This window comes from Salmo trutta, chromosome 8, assembly GCF_901001165.1.
Source record: "Salmo trutta chromosome 8, fSalTru1.1, whole genome shotgun sequence".
Classification (NCBI taxonomy): domain Eukaryota; kingdom Metazoa; phylum Chordata; class Actinopteri; order Salmoniformes; family Salmonidae; genus Salmo; species Salmo trutta.
The window spans coordinates 9,063,727-9,078,728 of NC_042964.1; positions in this window are offsets into that span (position 1 = coordinate 9,063,727).

Genomic DNA, 15,002 nt, shown 5'->3' on the forward strand with positions numbered 1-15,002 from the left:
TCAGTCTGGGGAGGACGTAGAAGAATCACTATTAGCTCATAAAAAAAGAAAACTTGGCCAAATCTCCCAGCCAAATGGTATGCACCAGCTCGTCACCTTTTAGAAAAGGGTAAAGGGGGCTAAGAGTCAGGAAAGGCTTCTCTGATCCACCGGACGATAAAACACACACATGCACACAGCCCTTTGGTTTCCTCCGACACATTGAAATTGCTGTGGGTTGAGGGTTAGGGGGAATTCTGGTGTAGGAGCTGGGTCTAGGGCTGTCAGGGTCTCAATGCCATAAAGGTACACTTCTGATGGAACGGAAGACAAAACACACATCTGGGTTCCTCTGAGCCATAGAAAAAGGACCAGGTTTTTAGGAGTGAGGTATAGGAGGGGGTAGATGGGTGTCGAGCCCTCCTCCAACACGTGCCGACAGCTTGAGCTGCAGTGCAGTGAAACTCTAACCAAGCAGTGACCTGAGTCCATTTGTCCCCCGCGGTGACAAAAGTTAAACCGGGGGACCTCGTCAGAACTCAGTTTTATGGGAGTTTTATGGCTCCAAGTGTTTGGATGTTAAATGGTGTTTAATGATCCCTCCCCCCTCTAACACCTCCCTCCCCCCTCTAACACCTCCCTCCCCCCTCTAACACCTCCTCCCCCTCTAACACATCCCTCCCCCTCTAACACCTCCCTCCCCCCTCTAACACCTCCCTCCCTCCCCCTCTAACACATCCCTCCCCCCTCTAACACCTCCCTCCCCCCTCTAACACATCCCTCCCCCCTCTAACACATCCCCCCCCTCTAACATCTCCCTCATCCCTCTAACACCTCCCTCCCTCCCCCCTCTAACACCTCCCTCCCCCCTCTAACACCTCCCTCCCTCCCCCCTCTAACACATCCCTCCCCCTCTAACACATCCCTCCCCCCTCTAACACATCCCTCCCTCTCTAACACCTACCTCCCCCTCTAACACATCCCTCCCCCCTGTAACACCTACCTCCCCCCTCTAACACATCCCTCCCCCTCTAACACCTCCCTCCCCCCTCTAACACATCCCTCCCCCTCTAACACCTCCCTCCCCCCTCTAACACATCCCTCCCCCTCTAACACCTCCCTCCCCCCTCTAACACCTCCCTCCCCCCTCTAACACATCCCTCCCCCTCTAACACCTCCCTCCCCCCTCTAACACATCCCTCCCCCTCTAACACACACCCTCTAACAGGCCCTCCTGCCCTGTAACACTGCCCTCCTGCCCTTGCTAGTTCCTCTTTAAATACTCTCAATAGGGTGTCTGCAAACATTCATCTAACAACTATCCTTTTAGTCCCTCACTAGGCTAGAATACAGACTCTAAAAACCCTTCCACAATGTCAAGGACTTTATCACAAGATCCACTAATTATAAGCATTGAACCGAGTCTTACGCAAACCATATGAGAGTTGAGTCAGTCACATTGACATCCTCACGACACAATAACGTTTATTTTAATGTTTTATAGGTCATTCAGAATGGAGAATGGACACAGATACTTACTCTGCTGATTACAATCATTTATTTAACCACGGAAAAGTATCGTTATCTATAAAAGAAGCATAACCTTTAGTGGACTGGGAAGATGGAGCGTTGAATGGAGTCGAGGCACAAGGAGATCGTGTGAGAAAGTTTAATAGCTACAGTGTATTTAGTGTTATTGAGATATTGTGTATGTGTGTGTGTGCATATATTAAGCATACATAAACTCAGCAAAAAAGAAATGTCCTCTCACTGTCAACTGCGTTTATTTTCAGCAAACTTAACGTATGTAAATATTTTTATGAACATAAGATTCAACAACTGAGACATAAACTGAACAAGTTCCACAGACATGTGACTAACAGAAATTGAACAATGTGTCCCTGAACAAAGGGGGGTCAAAATCAAAGTAACAGTCAGTATCTGGTGTGGCCACCAGCTGCATTAAGTACTGCAGTGCATCTCCTCCTCATGGACTGCACCAGATTTGACAGTTCTTGCTGTGAGATGTTACCCCACTCTTCCACCAAGGCACCTGCAAGTTCCCGGACATTTCTGGGGGGAATGGCCCTAGCCCTCACCCTCCGATCCAACAGGTCCCAGATGTGCTCAATGGGATTGAGATCCGGGCTCTTCACTGGCCATGGCAGAACACTGAGATTCCTGTCTTGCAGGAAATCACGCACAGAACGAGCAGTATGGCTGGTGGCATTGTCATGCTGGAGGGTCATGTCAGGATGAGCCTGCAGGAAGGGTACTACATGAGGGAGTAGGATGTCTTACCTGTAACGTACAGCATTGAGATTTACTGCAATGACAACAAGCTTAGTCCAATGATGCTGTGACACACCGCCCCAGACCATGACGGACCCTCCACCTCCAAATCGATCAGCTCCAGAGTACAGGCCTCGGTGTAACGCTCATTCCTTCGACGATTAACGCGAATCCGACCATCACCCCTGGTGAGACAAAACCACGACTCATCAGTGAAGAGCACTTTTTGCCAGTCCTGTCTGGTCCAGCGACGGTGGGTTTGTGCCCATAGCCAACATTGTTGCCAGTGATGTCTGGTGAGGTCCTGCCTTACAACAGGCCTACAAGCCCTCAGTCCAGCCTCTCTCAGGCTATTGCAGACAGTCTGAGCACTGATGGAGGGATTGTGCATTCCTGGTGTAACTCGGGCAGTTGTTGTTGCCATCCTGTACCTGTCCCGCAGGTGTGATGTTCTGATGTACCGATCCTGTCCAGGTGTTGTTACACGTGATCTGCCACTGCAAGGACAATCAACTGTCCATCCTGTAACACTGTCTTAGGCATCTCACAGCACAGACATTACAATTTATTGCCCTGGCCACATCTGCAGTCCCCTTGCAGCATGCCTAAGGCACATTCACACAGATGAGCAGGGACCCTGGGCATCTTTCTTTTGGTGTGGAAAGGCCTCTTTAGTGTCCTAAGATTTCATAACTGTGGCCTTAATTGCCTACGTCTGTAAGCATCTTAAAGACCGTTCCACAGGTGCACGTTCATTAATTGTTTATAGTTACATTTTACATTTTAGTCATTTCGCAGACGCTCTTATCCAGAGCGACTTACAGTAGTGAATACATACATTTCATGCATATTTTTGTATTTTTTTTGCACTGGCCTCCCGTGGGAATCGAACCCACAACCCTGGCGTTGCACACATCATGCTGGCGTTGCAAACACCATGCTCTACCAACTGAGCCACAGGGAAGACATAGTTCATTGAACAAGCATGGAAACAGTGTTTAAACCCTTTACAATGAAGATCTGTGAAGTTATTTGGATTTTTACGAATTATCTTTGAAAGACAAGGTCCTGAAAAATGGACATTTCTTTTTTTGCTGAGTTTATGTGTGAATGTGCACATCAGAGTATGTGTGTGTGTCTGCATCTGCGCTCACCAATATGTCTAAAGACTTATTTATTTCAGTGACATCCCCAGGCCCCGGTTAGACCAATCGGTGGTCCCAGGCCGGAAGTGAGGAAGCTGGGCTGAAACCATTCCAGCTCCCAGCCTCCCCAGAAACGTCCACTATAACATGGCTAAGACCTATGAGGCCAGTTTTTCCTGGCCCCCATCCACAGGCAATCTGTAAATCCTCTCTTTCTCTCCTCCCTCATGGACCCTTGTTCTCAGCCACAGTCGCAGAGTGTGTGTTCTCTTCCTGACTTCTATGGAACCCTGCTACTTTGAATGGCTACTGCCATTAAAATAGTCCCCTTCAGAAGTTTCCCAATGTCCTAGTTACCAACTTTGAAGGAGGCCTGTTGGTAACTAGGACAAGGACATTGACAAAGTTCTAAAAGTTCTGAAACTTTCAAGGAGGCCTTTTGAGAGTGAGTGGAGAGTGAAGAAACAATGGAATTGTATAGTTATACTGTAGTGAATGAGTGTATCAGAACATGAATCTACTCTCCACTGGAATTCTCTGCCTCTGACCTTATTATGGGGGCTGAGTCACTGGCTCGCTTGCGCTCTCCCATGTCGTCCCTAGGAGGGGTGCATCACGTCGTGCCAGGCTTTTCCCCCCGCTATACTTGATTTCAGTGGGTTGAGTCACTGTTTCAAATGTGTTTATATCCTTGTTAGTGAGCATTTCTCCTTTGCCAAGATAATCCATCCACCTGACAGGTGTGGCATATCAAGAAGATTGTTAAACAGCATTATCATTACACAGGTGCACCTTGTGCTGGGGGACAATAATGGCCACTCTAAAATGATGGCGTTTTGTCACACAGCACAATGCCACAGATGTCTCAAGTTTTGAGGGAGCGTGCAATTGGCATGCTGACTGCAGGAATGTCCACCAGAGCTGTTGACAGAGAAACCGCCTCCAGCGTCGTTTTAGAGAATCTGGCAGTATGTCCAACCGGCCTCACAACCGCAGACCACGAGTATGGCGTCATGTGGCGAGCGGTTTACTGAGTGCCCCATGGTGGTGGTGGGGTTATGGTATGGGCAAGCTACTGACAACGAACACAATTGCATTTTATCGATGGCAATTTGAATGCACAAAAATACCATGACCATTGTGAGGCCCATTTTTGAAGGTATCTGTGACAAACAGATGAATATCTGTACTCCCGGTCATGTGAAATCCATAGATTAGGTCCTAATGAATTTGTATTAATTGACTGATTTCCTCATATGAACTGTAACTCAGTAAAATCAATTAAATGAATTTATGTTGCGTTTATATTTTTGTTCAGTATATGTAAATCTGTGTCAAATAGGTACATTGAAAACATTGTATGTTAAAAGCACTATTAGAATGTGTGGGTGTCCTTATCCAAATGTGTTACAGAGTTTTCTCAAGTTGGAGCTAAGTTGGGGACTACTTAACACTTTAAGTTCAGGTAACACTTTGACCGAAAAGTTGAGTAAACTAAAAAAGGCTATGGAACCAGTTACTAAATAATAATTTGTTGAATCAACAAGATAATTTTTTTTACAGTGTAGGTCCTGGTATTCTAGTGTTCCATGCGTAGACAGGATGAGTCCCGTCTGCCCCTGCTCAGGAAGAGACCATCATAGTAACTGGAGTACGATGCAAGGCTTTGGACAGTGTGTGGAGTGCTTTGGAGGGTTTTTGGTGTGTGTGTGTGTGCGTGTGTGTGTGGGTGCGTGCTTGTGTGTGTGCGTGCTTGTGTGTGTGTGTGTGCGTCTAGAGTTTTACCTGCTGCTTGGATGCCACTCATTCCTTGTTCAAAGCTCTGTTACTGCACAGATATCCACAATATAGTACCATTCTATGGGTGTATGTGTCCCAGATGCTGATCTAGGACCACACATAATGATGCTAGCTCAGATTCTCTGAGACAAACCACACCGTGAAACACAATGCAACTGTAAACAGGAAGGGAACCGCTTTCAACAGTGGGTATTATATAGCTCAGCAATTGAGACAAGCCAGCACTAAACAGTGAAGTCATGCAATCCACAGCAAGCACTCATAGCAACTCAGTCTACATGTGATTTATTTTGTTGTTATCGGAGTGATGTATCTGGTCTATTGTTGTACTTACATTTAACATTTGAGTCATTTAGCGGACGCTCTTATCCAAAGCGACTTACAGTTAGTGCATTCATCTTAAGCTAGCTAGGTGGGACAAACACACATCTGTCATAGTAAGTATATTTTTCCTCAATAAAGTAGCTATCAGTAAAGGTCAGCGCTAGTTAGTCGGAAAAAAGACAAGTGCGAGTGTTAGTTCACGAAAGTCAATTTACTTGTTGCATAAAGGGAAATGTCAATAAAAATATTGGTCATAAAAAAGCTGACAGATGGTTTGGATGCACATACAGTACAGACGCTGGTAGACAAGCATCTTAGTTAAAGTGGTCATGTGTTGCATGCCCAGTCGTCTCTTCACAGGCAGGCAGACACCCACTGAATCAAACCTGGCTCTCGCTAGGTCTCTGTTATCTGAAGGGGGATGTGACCGCAATATCAGTTCAGGAGGGTCACATGCACTCCCTCTGGGCCGGGACATTTGGCACGCTGGCCTGTGATGGAAAACAACAATTTGGGCTGGGACCAACAATATCCCCCTCTCCCCTGCCCCCTTGTTTACTACCCTCTGGTAACCCCGTGGAACGCTCCACTTTGACCAATGAGGAAAGTTTATGTTTTCCTCCTCAATGTTGTACAGTGCATTACAAGATGAAGCAGACCAGCTGTAGTGAGGCCAATTGTAGGGGTACCACAGGGTACTGTCTTTAGTTCTTTCAAGTTTTTGATGAGGGTATTAAGTTACACAATTTCTCTAAGGAGTGGAGATTTTGTGCCAAATTTGAAAGGTCAATTGTTGAATGATTGAGGTCATTTATTTTCTGTAATGTGAAATTGACAGTTTAAAGGAACATTCCTTTCTTCTTATCAGTTTGCTGCTCTGCAACAGCCAATTTATGACAGTTAAAGGTAAGTTTACCCCCGGTCCCTTCACTATCAACAATCCCTAATGAGACATTATTACCATTATTTGTCTCGCTGAGGGCCTTGACAAATTGTGCTCTCATGCTGAGATAAGATTGCTATTCCTAATAAAGTAAGAGGGTTCCAAGCCTTGCCGTCTAGTTGCCGTCTGACCTGGACTTACAGCCCCCCACTATAAGAGGGGAAGCAGTTTTTACTCCACTTTGGAGGTGTGCCAAGACCCATAAATCCCCCTAACGGATCCATCCCTCTTTTTCTCTTTCTGTCTCTCTGTTCAGTTTCAACAGAGCTGTTGTCCACTTCACATCTGAGATGAAGTTCAAGGACTATCCCGGACGTTCTGTGTTGAAAACGTGAATTTCCCTCTAACCACTTCAGCACCTCCTCTTTGCCCCTTGCTCTGTTCTACTCTAAACACCCAGAACAGAGGAAGTGCCTGGGAAATGCAACAGAGAGCTCCTGCCAATGACCCTCATATAATGGTGTTCTGTAGAGCCTTCACCCAACCCCGTGACCTCCCAGTCCTCACCACACATATAGCGCCTTCAGAAAGTATTCACACCCCCTGACCTTTTCCACTTTTTCTTTGTTACAGCCTGAATTCAAAATGGATTAAATTGAGGTTTTGTGTCACTGGCCTTCACACAATACCCCATAATGTCAAAGTGGAATTATGTTTTTTGAAATGTTTACAAATTAATAAAAAATGAAAAGCTGAAAAGTCTTGAGTCAATAAGTATTTAACCCCTTTTTTATGGCAAGCCAAAATACGTTCAGGAGTAAAAATTTGCTTAAAGCTGCAATATGTAACTTAAAAAAAAAATGGAATGATCAAAAGCTCCAATAATTCGCTAGTGGACATCTAATGTTATGCAACAGTAACAACAGCGCGCCCCTAGCCTGCCTGCTGTATTCATTGGTATTTATTTTCCCAGTCGGGTTGGATTTTCCCGCCAGATTTTGTGGCGCGCACAATGAGTGATGTGTTTTCTGTCAGTGAGGAGGCAGTTTGATAACTGGCTATCTGAGCCCATAGCCAACACTTGGCTAATGTCTAGCGGAAATAGCTAGCGGATGGCTAGCGGAGAAAACGCTACCAGCTCTCACAGTCTCACATCAGGATTTGACGTTCATCAATGTTTCTCAAACGCCAAATTTCAAAGTTGGCCTGACTGGCTGTGAAGAGAGGACTGGGCATGCAACACATGACCACTTTAACTAAGATGCTTGTCTACCAGCGTCTGTACTGTATGTGCATCCAAACCATCTGTCAGCTTTTTAATGACCAATACATTTGCTAAATAATTCTCCTAAAGAGCCATTAGACTCCTGAACATCTAGTCAAATGGCTCCACCCCCCCCCCCCTCCACACCACTGCCACTCTCTGTTGTCATCTATGCATAGTCACTTTAATTAACTCTACCTACATGTACATACTACCTCAACTAACCGGTGCCCCCGCACATTGACTCTGTACCGGCAACCCCCTGTACATGTTGTTATTTTTTACTGCTGCTCTTTAATTACTTGTTACTTTTATCCCTTATTCTTATCCGTATTTTTTGAAACTGCACTGTCGGTTAGGGGCTCGTAAGTAAGCATTTCACTGTAAGGTCTACACCTCTTGTATTCGGCGCATGTGACTAATAACATTTGATTTGATTTGTATTGCGTGGAGATGTGTGAACAACTTCAGGCTGTAATACACCAATCACACCCTGATATGTTTCACCTGTCTTTGTGCTTGTCTCCACCCCCCTCCAGGTGTCGCCCATCTTTCCCATTACTGTATCCCCGGTGCATTTATACCTGTGTTCTCTGTTGCAAGTTCGTCTTGTCTCGTCAAGCCTACCAGCGGTTTTCCCATACTCCTGTTTCTAGTTAGTTCTTGTTTTCTAGTTCTCCCGGTAATTGATCATTCTGCCTGACCCTGAGTCTGCCTGCCGTTCTGTACCTTACAGACTCTGCCCTGGATTACTGACCCCTGCCTGCTCTGACCCTGAGTCTGCCTGCCGTTCTGTACCTTACAGACTCTGCCCTGGATTACTGACCCCTGCCTGCCCTGACCCTGAGCCTGCCTGCCGTTCTGTACCTTACAGACTCTGCCCTGGATTACTGACCTCTGCCTGCCCTTGACCTGTCGCTTGCCTGCCCCCTGTTTCATAAATAAACATTTTGTTATTTCGAACTGTCTGCATCTGGTTCTTCTCGAACTGTCTGCATCTGGTTCTTAACCGGAGGTCTGATAGAATGAGGTACTTTCTGAAGGCACTGTATACATCCCTCTCCCTATACAAACATACACATAGGCCCACTCTCTGACACGTAACAGCATGAGACACCCTCAAACAAATACTATGGTGACTCTCGCCATATACACAAACATACATCCTACACACACACATAACCACCGGTTGATACATTTACACCATCACACACACAACAGACAGGCAGTAACGCGAACTCACACACACTTTTATACCAGCTACTCCTGCCTGGCTAATTTGGAGGCTGTATTAGGAGTGGTTGAGAAGATGAGGGTCGGTTGTTAGAGCTTTTAGTAGCAAAAGTAATGACCTATTGGACAGGAAAGGCCAATTTACCATTTACGATATTTCCACCAGGAAATGACCTGAGCGTAGGGTGGACAAGGACACAGTGAAAAAACGGTTTAGAAGGCCATATTGACAGATACCTACGCTCTTAGAACCCTTTGGGGGTGAAAAAGGGTTGTAGTTAGAACCTTTTTCTGGTGAAAGGGTTCAACGTAGAACCAACAAAGGGTTCCACCTGGAACCAAAAATAGTTGTTTTCAGAGGGTTTTTCAATGGGGACAACTGACAAACCCTTTATGGTTCTAGGTAGCACCTTCTTTTCAAAGAGCGTAGTGCAATTATTACAGTAAAAGCACATAATTTAAGACGGATGAGATAAGGAGAATACAATTCAATTAACTTTATTTTTCCCATGAGGGAATTTCTTGTCTGGTGTGGTTAAAAAATAAGGAAAAATAAACAAGGAACCATACTATCTACTAGCCTTCTCATAATCAATGTTTACCATATAACATTACCAGTAGTGTCTTGAGAGTTGAACATCAATTTTCTCTCGTATTGGTCGAACATTTTCTGTCAAAGAAAAAAAAAACGATGCATTGAACATTTCCCAGGTCACCGGACCAACCTCCTGCTGTCCAAACAAACATATTTCCAGAGTTTACATCTGCTCCACAACATAAGCGACCAAGGCCAGGCCACTGTAGCTCTGGAGTCTTCACTGTTTAGTAAAGTGGACAGGGAGGCGAGGGAGAGGCTGAATACATTTGAATAACATCTCAGGGTGGTGGGCTTATAGAGTTCAGGAAGCAGTCCCACTAAAGAAAAGTGGAATTTATAATTTCCCCTGAAGAATTTACTCTTCTTTGCAGCAGTTCATTTTGACCTCAGTTCTCAACGCGACATACAGAGCGGGGAAAGACAGATAAAGATTAGAGAGAAGTAGTAATTGAACAAGAAGTGCAACCGAGGGAGAAGAACAGAGCTAGCCTACAATATGTGTGAAGAAATATCTTCAAAAATGTCTCCCAAACTTAAAATGAACAGCACAGTACTTTGAAGATAACTTTTTAATCCTACAGAATGTGAGCAGAACATTACATTGTAACTTGAGCAATTCGAGGCCGTTTTAAAGGCGTCTGTCTTCATTTTGGAATTGAGTTTGTCAAAAAAAGTGCTGTATTTCTTCTTTGTGTTATGAACCTGGAATGTACAGTATGTCTGAGTGGATTTTTTTGACGGAAGGACCTTGAATTATAAATGCACTTCTATAATACTCTCCCACCCACTTTTCTTCTCTATAATATACATGTTGTTTGTTTCTTGACGAAGAACAAAAGGCTCAGCTCACACTCTACTGCCAAGGGTACGAACTCAGCAAGTGTAGCCCAAAGGAGCCCAAGACTCAAATAAAATCTCTAGAAACTAAGAACTAAACTATTGTGCAGTGTCAATGTCCTTCAACTCAGCTAGGAGTTCATTTACAGGCCAAGGTGTCCGCCAAAAGTACATTTTATGCCAGCTGGGGCGAGAGCCAAGTTGTAATTTAATTGATGTATGAATTCATTTCATTTGAGTCAGTCAACAGGGATATATGGTGATGGGGTGAAGTGCCCTCTGCAAGGCTTGTAATTGTACAGTACAAAACCCCATCAGACAGTGAAAGGCACTTATTGTCCTTCCGACATTGCTCCGCTGTGAATCCATTTGCGGATCACACAAAAAAGTGAATGTCATTTAGGAGAACAATATCCTTTCTCCACCTTGTCACTTGGCTGACAGAACCTTCACAATCAGTTCCTTTGGCTTGTATGATTGTTTTTACTGGCTGAGACCAGTGTCACGCACGCTGGCCCGCGGGTACAATTACAATATCTACACATTACTACAGGAGAAATATTCAATACAGTGCGTCTGAGATCTGGATCATTAAGTTTGGCCTCTTTGAGTTTTTATTATGAATGTGCATTTGTGGGCTGAGGTGAGAAAACGTTGGCCTGTGCATGGTACAATGAAAGCCCTTGGTGGGTCTCTGTATATGCTAGCGGTGTCTCTCCAGTGGGAAAGGAAGAACTACTAAGAAATGAACACACGCACAGAAACTGACAAACGCACTAGCTAGCACAAGCGCTAACATATACACACACACTGACAAACGCACACGGTAGTGCATACACACACAACCACATCCAGATCCAACCAGCTATAAGCTTTCAGACAGGAGGAGGTATGGTGTATCACTTGGGGAAGTTTCTCTCTCCCCTCCTCCTCCTCTCTCTCCGTGTCTCTCTCTGTTTTTTTGTTTTTTTTAAACTAGGCAAGTCAGTTATGAACAAATTCTTATTCACAATCTTCTCCACATCTCCACACAGGACATGAATTGCTTAGAGAAAGTCCCTGTTCCCGATACCACACATACCACAGGTTTAGGTTTACTCTTTCTTAAAGGCAGAGGTAGGAGCACTGAAGAATAATCAAATCACATCAAATTGTATTAGTCACATGCTCCGAATACAACAGGTGTAGGTAGACCTTACAGTGAAATGCTTACTTACAAGCCCATAACCAACAATGCAGTTTTAAGAAAAATACCCTCCAAAAAAAGAAATAAAAGTAACAAATAATTAAAGAGCAGCAGTAAAATAACAATAGCGAGGTTATATACAAGGGGTACCGGTACAGAGTCAATGTACGGGGGCACCGGTTAGTTGAGGTAATTGATTAGATGTTCAGGAGTCTTATGGCTTGGGGGTAGAAGCTGTTTGGAAGCCTCTTGGACCTAGACTTGGCGCTCCCGTACCGCTTGCCGTGCGGTAGCAGAGAGATCGGTCCATGACTAGGGTGGCTGGAGTCTTTGACCATTTTTAGGGCCTTCCTCTGACACCGCCTGGTATATAGGTCCTGGATGGCAGGAAGCTTTGCCCCAGTGATGTACTGGGCCATACGCACTACCCTCTGTAGTGCCTTGCAGTCGGGGGCCGAGCAGTTGCCGTACCAGGCAGTGATGCAACCAGTCAGGATTCTCTCGATGGTGCAGCTGTTGAACTTTTTGAGGATCTGAGGACCCAGGCCAAATCTTTTCAGTCTCCTGAGGGAGAATAGGTTTTGTTGTGCCCTCTTCACGACTGTCTTGGTGTGTTTGGACCATGTTAGTTTGTTGGTGATGTGGACAACAAGGAATGTGAAACTCTCAACCTGCTCCACAACAGCCCCGTGGAAAGAGAATTAGGGCGTGTTCGGTCCTCCTTTTTCTGTAGTCCACAATTATCTCCGTTGTCTTGATCACATTGAGTGAGAGGTTGTTGTCCTGGCACCACACGGCCAGGTCTCTGACCTCCTCCCTATAGGCTGTCTCGTTGTTGTTGGTGATCAGGCCTACCACTGTTGTATCATTGGCAAACTGAATGATGGTGTTGGAGTCGTACCTGGCCATGCAGTTATGAGTGAACAGGGAGTACAGGAGGGTACTGAGCACGCACCCCTGATGGACCCCCGTGTAGAGGATCAGCATGGCGGATGTGTTGTTACCTAACCTTACCACCTAGGGGTGGCCCGTCAGGAAGTCCAGGATCCAGTTGCAGAGGGAGGTGTTTAGTCAAAGGGTCCATAGCTTAGTTAGTGACGAGCTTTGAGGGCACTATGGTGTTGAACGCTGAGCTGTAGTCAATGAATAGCATTCTCACATAGGTGTTCCTTTTGTCCAGGTGGGAAAGGACAGTGTGGGTGCTTATATTTGTCCTATTTCACACATTTGTAAGTGTGTTTTAATATGCGTGTGTAAATTGGAAATGTGGTTTTTGCATATCCCAACTCTCCCTGACACCCTCGGAGAACGGGGTCACGGCCGGGGTCACGGCCAGGGTAAAAGAAAGTGTACAAAACACTAAGAACACCAGCTCTTTCTATGACATAGAGTGACAAGGTGAATCCAGGTGAAAGCTATGATCATTATTAATGTCACTTGTTAAATCCACTTCAGTCAGTGTATACCACAGGGAAGAGACAGGTTAAAGAAGGATTTTTAAGCCTTGAGACAATTGAGGCATAGATTGTGAATGTGTACCATTCAGAGGGTGAATGGGCAAGGCACAGAGTTAAGTGTCTTTGAATAAGGTATGGTAGTAGGTGCCATGCACACCGGCTTGTTTGAAGAACTGCAATGCTGCTGGGTTTTTCACGCTCAACAGTTTCACCACCCAAAGGACATCCAGCCAACTGGACACAACTGTGGGAAGCATTGTAGAGTCCATGCCCTGACAAATTGAGGCTGTTCTGAGGGCAAAAGGGGAGGTGGGTGCAACTCAATATTAGGAAGGTGTTCCTAATGTTTTGTACACTCGTATACCACGCTCAAAGTTGTTAAGGTCACTCGTTTTACCCATTCTAACATTCAATCAAACAGTAACTTAATGTCTCGATGCCTATCTGCATGCTTTATATAGCAAACCACGGCCACGTGACTCACCATCTGTAGGAGCGAACCATTTTCGTGAACGAGGTGATGCACCTAATAAACGGTCCACTGAATTAGTTCCACCCAGGGAGAGGGCTGGAACCAGGGAGAGGTGCAGGGGGTTGAAGTGGTGCGTGGTTGAGGGGCCGAGGGACAACCTGCCCCTTTGATGCCCACCCTACACGGGGACTGAGAGTGTGGAATGCATGAAAGAAGGAGCTGTAGCTCTGGAGATGGAGAAGAGACTGGCTGCAGTGGGACTCATAGACCATTGGGGTTGAGACTTGGGAGTTGGGGAGTAGGGCACAGCCCTGGAGACGAGGCCTTGTTGGGGCGATAAAATCAAATCAAATCAAATTGTATTAGTCACATGCGCCGAATACAACAGGTATTACAGTGAAATGCTTACTTACGAGCCCCTAACCAACAGTGCAGTTTCAAAAAATATGCATAAGAATAAGAGATAAAAGTAACAAGTAATTAAAGAGCAGCAGTAAAATAACAATATATACAGGGGGTGCCGGTACAGAGTCAATGTGTGGGGGCACCGGTTAGTTGAGGTAGTATGTACATGTAGGTAAAAGTTATTAAAGTGACTATGCATAGATGACAACAGAGAGTGGCAGGGGTGTGGAGAGGGGAGAGGGGAGGGGGGGGGGGCAATGGAAATAGTCTGGGTAGCCATTTGACTAGATGTTCAGGAGTCTTATGGCTTGGGGGTAGAAGCTGTTTAGAAGCCTCTTGGACCTAGACTTGGCGCTCATGACTAGTTCTCTCAGGACGCTCAGAGCTGATAACTGAAAACTCACTCACAGAGTGCTTGAGATAGGCCACTGCCAGATTTCCCATTAGCTCAGAATGAACACGATTGGTGGCTGATAAATGGAGGAAAAAAAGGAGAAAAGTGGTACAGTCTATTCTCTGTTGGACCTTGACAAGCCACGGCTACCCTTCACATTAATGAAGGAAGGCAGGCAGGCAGTTATGATTTGCTATTGTAACACGCTGAGCTGATACAGGTAAGATAACATTACATGAGTAGAAACAGTTGTTGAATAGAATGGAATTAATAGGAACGTGGACAAAACACTTGTCATCATCCCCTCACACACAAAGGCTGTTTGTGCAACGGTTCCGTGTCCTGTCTTTGAGACACTGAATCCAGGTAACGTTCATGCCTTTGAATAACAGTCTATATTCAGTATATACTGTAGTACCTTCTCTGGGTTCCATTAGGAAACATTGTCCTGGGGTGTATTCATTCCGCCGATTCTATTGCAAAATGTTTCTTCAACAGAAGCAAACGGAACGAAACAGGGAGGGACCTACCTGAATTTGTCCAATAGAAACTCTTGTTTTGCTCTGTTCGCTTCTTACACGGTAAACAGTTTCCGTAGTGAATACACCCCATGTCATTATTGCGTATGGTCACAAACGGCTACAAAATGAGTTACTGGGTCATTTCTAAGAGTGGTGAGACAGGGTTACGGTAGCCAGCAAGAAGGAGCAGGACAGGTGGCTAGCTAACTAGC